This window comes from Balaenoptera ricei, chromosome 7, assembly GCF_028023285.1.
Source record: "Balaenoptera ricei isolate mBalRic1 chromosome 7, mBalRic1.hap2, whole genome shotgun sequence".
Classification (NCBI taxonomy): Eukaryota; Metazoa; Chordata; class Mammalia; order Artiodactyla; family Balaenopteridae; genus Balaenoptera; species Balaenoptera ricei.
The window spans coordinates 88,002,785-88,013,610 of record NC_082645.1 but is presented as its reverse complement, the minus strand read 5'-3'; the positions used below and the strand labels follow the sequence as shown (position 1 = coordinate 88,013,610).

The 10,826-nt window shown below is 39.8% G+C and overlaps 1 long non-coding RNA gene across 2 annotated transcripts; it reads right to left on the bottom strand.

Annotated features, from left to right (window-relative positions):
- Positions 1 to 4,088: 4,088 nt before the first annotated feature.
- On the bottom strand, positions 4,089 to 8,910 carry LOC132368634 (uncharacterized). 2 transcript variants are annotated; one of them, XR_009504142.1, is made up of 4 exons: positions 8,852 to 8,910; positions 7,349 to 7,490; positions 4,772 to 4,939; positions 4,089 to 4,652 (listed from the first exon to the last, which is right to left on the bottom strand). It is a non-coding gene; the product is annotated as an uncharacterized LOC132368634 (long non-coding RNA). The 2 variants fall into 2 exon arrangements; XR_009504141.1 differs by having other exon boundaries at positions 4,089 to 4,939.
- Positions 8,911 to 10,826: the final 1,916 nt, after the last annotated feature.

The window sequence follows — 10,826 nt, the reverse complement described above, 5'->3', positions numbered from 1 at the left end:
GTTTGTGGACTAAATTAATGAATAGATGGGAAGGATTATTTTATATCTTGGTTCAGTTTTGGGCTCCCGCAAGATTTTTCTTGTAATATCCAATGACAGTTCTTACAAAAGAAACAATTGTTTACAAGAATGCCAATAAACTTGGATGAATTCATTACCCAGCACCTCAGATCTTATACCAGGTGCCTATTAACCTACTTAGGGATGGAGAGGAGTTAGAAGTAGAAAATGTGAATAGATTCAGAGAGGATGGACTAAAATAAAACTACTCTGGGAAATCATTTATGAAAGGCATTGAGAGTAACAAAAAGATGTCAGTCAATGTAACCTTCAGGGAAGTCTGAGCACTTTGGTTCTAAGAAATGTAACTGCTCAGAGTAATTTATTTTTTCTCCGGAAGTTAACTTCCATTGAATGTTCCCAGAGATTTCATTATAAAAAGGCAAAATTTTTTGAGAATAACTCCAAGGTGGTATTGGATGTGCACTTAAAATATCAAGAAATGTTAGAAGACAACGTTACCAACTCTCATAAAAATCCTATCACTCTATGTCAGCACTGTTCAGCAAAACTTTCTGCAATAATGGAAATGTTCTATATCTGCATTGTGCATTATGGTAGCCACTAGCCACATGTGGCTATGGAGGCCTTGAAATGTGGTTAGTGTGACTGAGGAACTAAATTTGATCTTGATTAAATTTAAATATAAATAGTCACATGTAGGTAGTAACTGCCATGTTGGACAGAGACCAACATGTTTTATGTGTCCTAGAATAGTCAGGATAGGCTAGGTGATACTGCAGTAACAAATAATCTCCAAATATTAATGAATTAAAACAAAGTTTTATTTCTCTTTCTCACTATATATTCATTATACATCATCTGGGGACTCCGTTCTACATCCTTTCATTCTGGGACCATCTTGAATGCTGCTGGTCACTGTAACAGAGGGAAAAATAAAGAGAGATCTGGAGGGTCTTGCACTGGCAATCAAATAAATGCTTGATTCAGAAGTGATACCTATCACTTCCACTCACAATTCATTGGCCAGCACTAATCATACAGCCCTATTCATCCACCAGAGAGCCAGGAAGTGCCATCCAATTATGGAGTCTGGGAGACAGAAATACTAGGTGAGTAGCACTAGTGACTGAAATAGTAAGCATTATTAAATAACTAATACATCTAACTGAACAAAAATAGCTCATGTTTTTTAAAGTCAGGTATATGCCTATACAAAGGAATCAACAAAAACATGGGAGGAAAAAAATATGCACAAACACCAGGAATGCTCCTTTGACAGAATCAAGGAAGAAACGAAGATTAGAATAATGTTTTGGTGTTTCATATATAATTTTTATTAAGCTCTTGAATAGGCAAATCCATTCATTAAAGGAGAAAAAGAAGGAAACACAAGCATGATTTATCTTCCATTATAATTAAAGAGAATAATTTTGTCAATTTTTACTTTTTAAAAAATCCTTAAAAAAAACCCAAAAACGAGCCTACCTGTTCTTACAACAATAGGATCTTACTATAATTCCAGGTATAGTCTGTCCACAGCTCTTCAAAAGCCCTTATTAGACATCTTTGAATTAGATGGGACCTTAGGGGTCAGCTATTCTAATTTCCAATATGGGAATCCCTCCTACAGCTTTCTATCTCTTTTGGGGCACAAAGGAAGTCTACTACTGCTGTGGGAGCTCATTTCATTGGTGGACAGGTGAAATTTTTGGAGAACTCTTCCTGCTGTATCAAAAATATCATCTCTGAGCTTTCAATGTACGTATTTGTCCCGGCTCTACAGCCACCCAGCAGAGAGCCAGCCCCTTTGCTCCATGAGAACCCTCAATTCCTTGAAGGGAATTTCTCTGCCCCTGCGTTTTCCCTTTTTGGAGTATTCCTTCTTGTGCCCTGCTCTCTGTACCCTCTGTTCTCCTAGCAGCCCTCCTTGGAGCGTGCAGCCCAGACTTTGGGGATGGAGTCTGAGCATCAAATCCTAGATGCTTAAATTCAGTTCTGTGTTCTTCTCTGCAAGGCGGAGAATAATTACACCTACCTCTTACTTGTTAAGAGGATTAAACAGGATTAAATCTGAAAACCAATAGATGCACAATAAATATTTACTTCAATATGATGTTTCTTTTAAAGTGTGATGGGTAGAGTGAAATTTAACAATAATTAAGATGTGATCTGACTAATTCCCTTCTCTGGGACACCCTCTTATTCCTTCATTTATATCACCCACAAGTATTAGCATTATCTTTTGTGGGCAGCCAGACATACTATTAATTCATATTATACTTAAAAGTGCCAACTTCCACTAAGCCTTACTTAACTTGTTGACATTTTAAGCCTAAAGTGTAAGAAATTAAACCAGATGAAATTTGATAGGAATGTATTGGCTGTTGCTCATCAGCTTTTTTTATTTTCTAGGGTTTTTTTTTTTTTTTTTGGTTTGGTTTTAATAGACTTTATTTTTCAGAGCAATTTTAGGTTCACAGCAATATTCAGCAGAAGGTACAGAGAGCTCCCATACACCCCTCCCCCCCACATGCACAGCCTGCCCCATTACCGACACCCTCCACAGAGTGCTACGGTTGTTACACTGTATGAACCTACATTGACTCATCATTATCATCCAAAGTCCGTTTTACATTAGGATTCATTCTTGGTGTTGTATATTCTATGGGTTTGGACAAATTTTTGATGAATGACGTATATCTGTATCCACCATTTATAGTATCATACATAGTTACCCTGTCCTAAAAATCCTCTGTGCACCATCTATTCAACATTCCCTCCCTCCCCTAGCAACCACGGATCTTTTTACTGTCTCTATAGTTTTGCCTTTTCCAGAATGTCAAATAGTTGTAATGATGTAGTAAGTGACTTTCAGATCGGCTTCTTTCACTTAGTAATATTCAGTTAGGGTTCCTCCACGTCTTTTCATGGCTTGATAGCTCCATTTCTTTTTAGTGTTGAATAATATTCTATTGTCTGGATGTACCACAGTCTATTTATCCACTTATCTACAGAAGGACATCTTGGTTGTTTTAAAGTTTTGGCGATTATGAATAAAGCTGCTATTAACATCTGTGTGCAGGTTTTTGTGTAGACATAACTTTTCAACTCCTTTGGGTAAATACAAAGGAGCATGATTGCTGGATCTATGGTAAGAGTATGCTTAGTTTTGTAAGAAACTGCCAAACGGTCTTCTAAAGTGGCTGTACCGTTTTGCACTTCCACCAACAATGAGAGTTCCTGTTGCTCCACATCCCTGGCAGCATTTGGTGCTGTCAGTGTTCTGGAATTTGATCATTCTAATAGGTGTGTAATGCTACACATTAGCTTTTAGCAAGATCTCAGGCTTTTGAATCATGATCCAATGTTAAATATCAGCTGCCTCTTCAAGAGTTGTGCATTCTACAGATTTGATAGGTACGTGATTACTGGAAAGATCACAGACATTGGAGACTGCCAGACCTCAGGTGTGTACCTTACCTCTGCTGTACTACCACAAAGGAGTTAGTTAACTTCTCTGAGCCTCAGTTTCCTCTTTTGTAAAATGGAAGTAATAAATGAGTAATAACAGTACTTACTTTAATGAGTTATATGAATAAATTGTGTGCCTTCTCTAGTTTTATTCAAGTGATTAATAATAAAAACATTTGACCAGAATAGGACTTAGGGCTGAAACTTGTACCACACCACTGCTGGCCTTTCTCCAGTAAGGCCACTGTTCTTTGGGCACATATATCTGCCTCATCATCCAGCCCACACAGTTTCATCTTTCAGGTATATCTGGACAGGCTTTGTCAAATGCCTTACTAAAATCAAATACTCAGTAAGGTAGATTTCTTTGGACTATCTGTGTACATTTTTCCTCCTTCCATCTCAGACTCTGAGTGCATAGGTACTATTTTTAAATTCTCTCTTAATTAGTTCCTCCTTGTTCTTCTAAAGGCTATATAGCAGTCTCTGGTTTCTAGGCTACTACATTTCCTGAGTAGATCATCCCCAGACGAAGTAATTTGAGTTTCCCCGGCTTCTTTTAGAAGGACCCATTGTAGAAAATGAAACACATGTTAGCCGAGACAGATCTCTCATTTTATTTGAGGCTTATGTGTGTGCACACAAGCATGTGTATCTCATGGTGCAACAGGACTTGAATTACAGCTTTGGAACTCTTTGCTCTTATCTATCTATTCAGTATCTCTGCCATCAAATCAGAGCTGAGATTACTCATCACTTTTGCTGTCATCACAGACAATTAGGATTCAGTAGAAGGAGACAGCCTGAAATTTAATTCTAACCAGCAGCTCAATCCAAACTCCCAAAATCTGGCTGGGATGGGGTGGTAATGTGTTTTGACAATCCAGTTAGTGAAGGAAGAAGCGCCCCCAAGAAATCATAACAAAGAGTCTTAAGCAAGACTCCTTTTGTTGACAACTTTATCCAAGAAACCACCTTCCCTGGAGACTTTTCTAAACTTTAGACTAATCCTCTCCTTGCCACAGAAGTCCTTTTGTTGCGGGAAATTGTAAGTGACCACAGGAGTGACAGGCCTCTGTAAGCACCAGCTCTGTCTCCAAAGTCTTTCAATTGTTGTCTCCCGTCTGTCCTGTTCTCCTCCTGGCCCAGGGATCACTCTATCAAATAACGAAATGAATGAAATTATTCAGAAGTTCTCTTCTCAGATGATTTCAATCTATGTCTAATTTTTGAGCCAATCACTGTTAAATTCTAGGCAAATGACAACAGCAATAACCTTTCATTGCTTTTTCCTCAAGTATTATGCACTGTTGCCTTGAACATCATATTTAAAATATTCCACATCACAGGTGATGGTATAAAATCCTTGGTCCAGTGTGGAGTTAGATTTGAAGCTTCTTAGTAAGTGGAAGCAAATTAAAACGGAAACAGCAATACAGTAGCCCTGGAAGTGAATGAAGAATAAAAAAATCAGAATCATGAATAACAGATTGAGTAAGGAAACCTGTTAAATATTATTGCAAAGTTATTGATGGAATTATATATAAATATAGATGGATAGACAGATAGAAAAGGTGATAATAAATTTTAACAGAGGCAGCATCTTACCCCTGGTAATCAAAATCTATCTCCAAATGTACAAACTATCGTTATACCTCACCACACCCTAACTATTCAAAACACACCAAGCTTTGAAATAATATGTGTAAAGTGCCTGGCACATGGTATATACCCAGTAAATTTTAGTTCCATTTCTCTATTGTAGACATTAGCATACAGTTTTTCCATACCTGAAACTGACATTTTGAGGATCTTTTAAGAGTCTTAATTTTCAGGCATTGCTGCTAGTTATAAGTCCTAATATCCCAATTTACATTTTGAATATCCTGAAAAGTGAATATTTTAACATAAATTCAATTTAGTGGAAAAGATTTACAGGCCCCAAGTGTCCATGTGATTACCACTTTTAGTCCCTAACTCCAGCACTCCCAGATTTTGCTGATCCCAAGCCGTTTATTAAACAGTTTAATTGCTCCAGCTTCTCCCTGTTGTGGTTCATCTCCTATGGGTTTTATCTCCTTACATTAGTACCAAGGGCCCAGGGACATCGGGAGATTACTCCAGTGCACATTCCACCTGCCCCCTCCCTTCCTCAATGGCTGGCACAGACGCCAAGTTTGTCACGCTGCTTTTAATTGATTTTCTATTGTGACCAATTTACATCTACAGGTAATGAATGATTCTTTGCAGAAACTGACTGTAGTTCAGAGAGGCAGGGTAAGCTCCCTACCTTCTGGCAGGTTAGTAAAACAAAATAACAATAGAAATAATTGTTATTTCTTATGGGGCACCACCATATGAGACCATTTCCATCAATGTCTTTGATAATTTTATGAAGGGCAAATCCTAAAGTATACCCTATTCTCATAACTGGTGGGTTTAAAATGGCATAATTACACAGTAAAATTTCTGCTCTAGAAAATATTTTACTTGGGAAATACCATGTTATTATTGTATTGCCTATAGTAATTCCAATTTTATATCGTCAAAATATAAACTTCAGTATTTCATAAAATGCTCTGACGAAGAGCTATAATTCTAAACTTCCCTGATCTTTCCAAATTTCTAAATACAATGATCTTAGAAGATCCAAAAGGCAGACATTCTTGATGCGTATATGCCTTTAACAGAGAAACTGGCAAAGAGCTGAATCCTGCCATGTGAATGACATTGGGGCAGGGGTGGTGCAGGGAGTATGCCAGTCATTACCATCTAGGCCCCAAAAGTTCTGCTAGGAAGCACAGCAAGCTGTGGTTGCCAGAGGCATGGCCAAATCATAGGTTAATGACTGTGGTCTGGGATATAGCCAGGGTCACTTACAGGGCTGGCTGGCTGGCTGTGTGCATGGGTCTCACCTTGATTCCTCTATCTAGATTGCTGTCCCCTCTACCCACCATGGAAGGCCCAGGATGAGTGCTCTTGTAAGGTCTAGGGATGTCTATACTATGGTGGCTTTTGGAGTTGTCCCACCTGCTTCCTGTGCCTACCAGCAGAACTCTTTAGGATGTGGTAGCTTTGGGGAAATCCTCTACAGCGCCCCTTCCTCTTCAAGATTACCTTGGAAGGCTGGGTTGCCCTGGGCTGATGGAGGAGACTCCTGAGAGCAGCTGAGTCTGTGACATTTGAGGATGGCTCCTCCCTCCCTATCAGGTCCTCATGGTTCCCAGAGCTCACCCTGGAGAGGACTCCCTGTAACCAATGGTGCAAAAAGGTGTAGCCTAAGAAGCCTGTAGCAGTGATGACTGGACACTCACAGGCCTCCGAAACCACCTCCTGGGTGGGGCTGGACTCTGAACCAGGTCTGCTCTGGCACCTGGGGGCAGGCTAGGTGGTAAATTGCAGCACTATGGTGACCAACCATCCTGGTTTACCCGGAACTGTGTCAATTTTGGCACCGAACATCCCACATCCCGGGACACCCCTTGGTCTCGAGCAAATGGGACAGTTGGTCACCCTGACCTCTGATTTTGTCCTATCAGCTGACAGCGAGAACTACGTAGTTAAGGGAATTTAACATGCCAGTGGAGTCCTGTATTCCAGTGTGTCAGCTCAAGGCCTTACAGTGACGTGTAAGGGTTGTCTCAGGAGTCTTACCAGTCCCCTGGCAGCGGGAGCTGATGCACACTGCCATCCTCCTTTCACAGCCTGTGAGGCCTAGGTCTCTGTGCCCAGAGTGGGAATGAAGAGCCAGGCACAGAACAGAGGTGCTCTGAACCCATGAACCAGGTCTTCACTGGACAGTGGTTGATTTTCAGTTCCATCCATAAGGAGCCACACAGCTGGAACCACTTACCTGGAAAATCTTGGTGATCTCGCCCTTTCTTTTCACCAGCATTTGCTAAACCCGGCTAGGTGGTGACCTTTCCGGTAGGAGGCCAAAAGGTCACACATTTCTGGCTTTAGCCTCACTCCTGAAACTGTAAATAAAGACTCCACTGTAGGGAAGAAAAGAGAAAAGCACCAACATATTATTTCCTGGGATTTTTCACGGTGTATTTTTTATGTCTGTTGTAATATTTGTCACCTGAAGAGACATCAAAACGTGAACCAGACTCATACACCAATAATTTATACTGACTCATGGATAACTCACATTACTGAATAGCTGTCAAGTGCCTCCTATTCAATTCACTTCAATTCAATTCACTTCAATGCATATTTACCAAATGAACACTTGGGTAAGGCACCTTGGTGCTGAAGGTGGTCAAAATAGGAGAAGAACTGGGAGCCACACACACACTAACAACAAGGGCCAAAATCAAGCCAAGGAGTCTGGACACGAGTCCCAGTGATGACAGGCAGTGAGCATGGTGCTGGGCTAGATAATGTTTTGGAAAGTTTCAAATTTCTGTGACATTAGATATATTTGGCAATCCATTTAAATAGACTCTACGGTGCAACTTTTGTAGATTAAAAAATGTTTTTGAAATATATGTATATTACCTATGCCCTCAGACTCATGTATTTGGTTAGCTCAGAATGCTGACAGTTTGCATTTTTATAAATGCCTGTGTTTGTTAAATGTGGGTTGTCCCTGGGTGCTTTACTATGCTAAACGTATGGGCCACGTCCTCTAAAAGTTAACATTTTAAGGGGCTCATCTGCAAAATGGGGATAAGAAAACTTGCGGGCAGATTGCTCTCAGCTTAGAGAAGATAATACGTGCCAAACATCTTGGGTTGCTCTGATACACCATGTATCTTTAATAACCAGTAGCCATTGTTACAAGCATTAGCACAGATACCATCTGAGAAAAACATCGGGGGCAACAGCCACATTGTTACCAAAGCACATCCACAAAACCTGCTCAAGACATCCTTCCACTTGGGCACTGCTTTTCCAAGGTTCACAAGCTGCACAAACTGGGTTGCTCTGAATACCACACAGTTTCACAAAAAAAAGAGAAGCTCTAGCTTTGGTGCACCGAAAGCATAAAATGCCGTAATAATATTGTTTGCTGGAAGCTATTCACACCCAAAGGGAAGAAATAAACCTGCAATGCTTACTCTGTCTTGGCTACCTTGGGTAAGCTGTGGCCCTGACTCCTTTGGTTTGGAGTTACATATTTGCTAGACTGGAAAGGCGAGACCTCAAGTCTTGTTGATATGCATAATGTATTTTCCCAGGTACATTATAACGCGCAATTTTGTAGTCTACTTTCTTTTATCTCGGGTCATATTGTAAACAGTCAAACAGTTCAAATAAACAGTGCATATTAAACTTTACAGATTACTCTCAAATCGACTCAAGTCCAAACCATTTTGGGAACGTCCCTCAGGGAGAAGTGTCCTCTTACCTTGGGGACAGTGGCATGAAGATGTCCCTCAAAAGCAACAGCTCAACAGCAATGAGGGAGGCGGGGCAGGGAGGCGGAGAGAGAGAGGGAGAGAGCAAAAAAGAGGGAGGGAGAGAAAGAGACAAAGACAGAGAGAGGGGGAGAGAGAGAGAGAGAGGAAGAAAAAGAGAGATGGGGGGTGGGAGGATGTGAGAGAGAGAGAGAGAGAGAGAGAAACATGTGGCAGAACAGTGCTGGGAAAGCAACCAGTTAATCAAAGGGATTTCAATTTGGCCATGGACTGCCCGACTCTCCTTCCCAACTCACAGAAAAAGAAAAAGAAAACAAGAGGAGAAAAAAAAAAAAAAAAAAGAAAGAAGGAAAAAAGCAGCCGAGTGGTTCTCCTGCAGCAATCTCACAAATGCAAAACCCTCCATTTGCTGACTCCTCATTAGCTTTCTGAATCTGACAGCATAATTATTGTAGCTGCTTTGCGCTTAGAATAAATAAATACAAAAGTGGGTGTTTAAAAACTTTTTGAGAAGGGAAATTCAGTCATCTAGACAGTCAGTAGGACAAGTTTATTTAAAACTTTGAGATTCTTATGTATTTAGATCATTTCGGAATGAGATAATGAGATAGTTGTCTTTCAGTTTAATTGAGTTCCTAAGCTCCTGGCTGTTGGCTGTCACCGCTTTCAAACTTTGCTTTAACTTTCCTTCCTTTAGAAATCTGATCCTGGTGTCTCCATTTACTCTTCCTGGGCTGATAACCTGGTGAAGTCTCAGCGCACTGGAGTGCAGAAAGTGACTTAATGGGATTGAGGAGCTAAATAACCTTTCACAGGAAACAAGATAATCAAATCTCTTCTACTTGCCTGTAATGGCTGAAAGAGAAAGCACAAGTTGAAAAGAAAGCTTGGAAATTAAACCATCATTTCAAAATGTCTTGTAATTTTCCTTGTCACGTGGTTTTCGCGCTACTCTTGCACATCATCAATCCATCAGCTGGAGTTGCTTAGTGCATTTAATTATTCATAGTGCACACAGCCTCCGTGACTGAGCGGTAATTTTAGCTCATGTGTATGTATATAGGCTTCATATCTTCAAAGCCCAAAGGATCACACAGTACTTTAAATTGAAGTTGCTAACTAACATGGAGTGCACTTAAAACTCTGACTAGGGGCACAGCACACATGCATTTCCGATTAAAGCAGATGATCTTTCCGTTTAAAATTAATTAGTGCCTATTTATCTTTTCCTCTCCCTCCCTCGTCTCATTCTCCCAGGACGGCATTTATGTGAACCCTTGAAATCAGTGAGTTAAAAGCTTTATAAAATAAACATTCTGTCAATCTGGGGTGCAGGAAACTAGTGTTAACCCATTGTGCAGATTGAGAAATTGAGGTTTATGAGGGCCAATAATGCATGTGACGCTGGGGGAAAAAAGAAGAAAACTCAAGTTTTTAAACTCTCAATCCAGAGCTTGAAGTCCGTGTACCATTTGTCTTACTTTATTCCTTTAAACAATAAAGGCAATATAACATCAACATGAAAGAAAACTTTGAAAAAAGGAAAAAAATTACCCACAATTCCCCTCAACTAGAAGAGCATTTTTATTTTTTGTACTCTACCTTCCAGTTTCGTTGCTATGCATAATACATTTTCACAGGTGCATGATAATATGCAATTTTGTATCCTACTTTCTTTTAGCTTGTGTCATAACGCAAACATTTCCATACTACCCCACACTCCTGTGAATTATCATTTTAAATGGTCGTAGTACTATATGCTGGGTCAATATAACAATATTTATCCAATCAGTTCTCTTGTGTTGAATATTTAGAGTTTCTTTTATCTTTTAGAATTTAAAAAAATTATAGACAACACCGCAATGAACATTTTTATGCATCTAGGGTTTGTTTTGTTTTTTTTTCTTTTCTGTTCAATTGTTCCTTTGGATAATTTCCAGGAACCAAAGTATAGGGATGAATGTT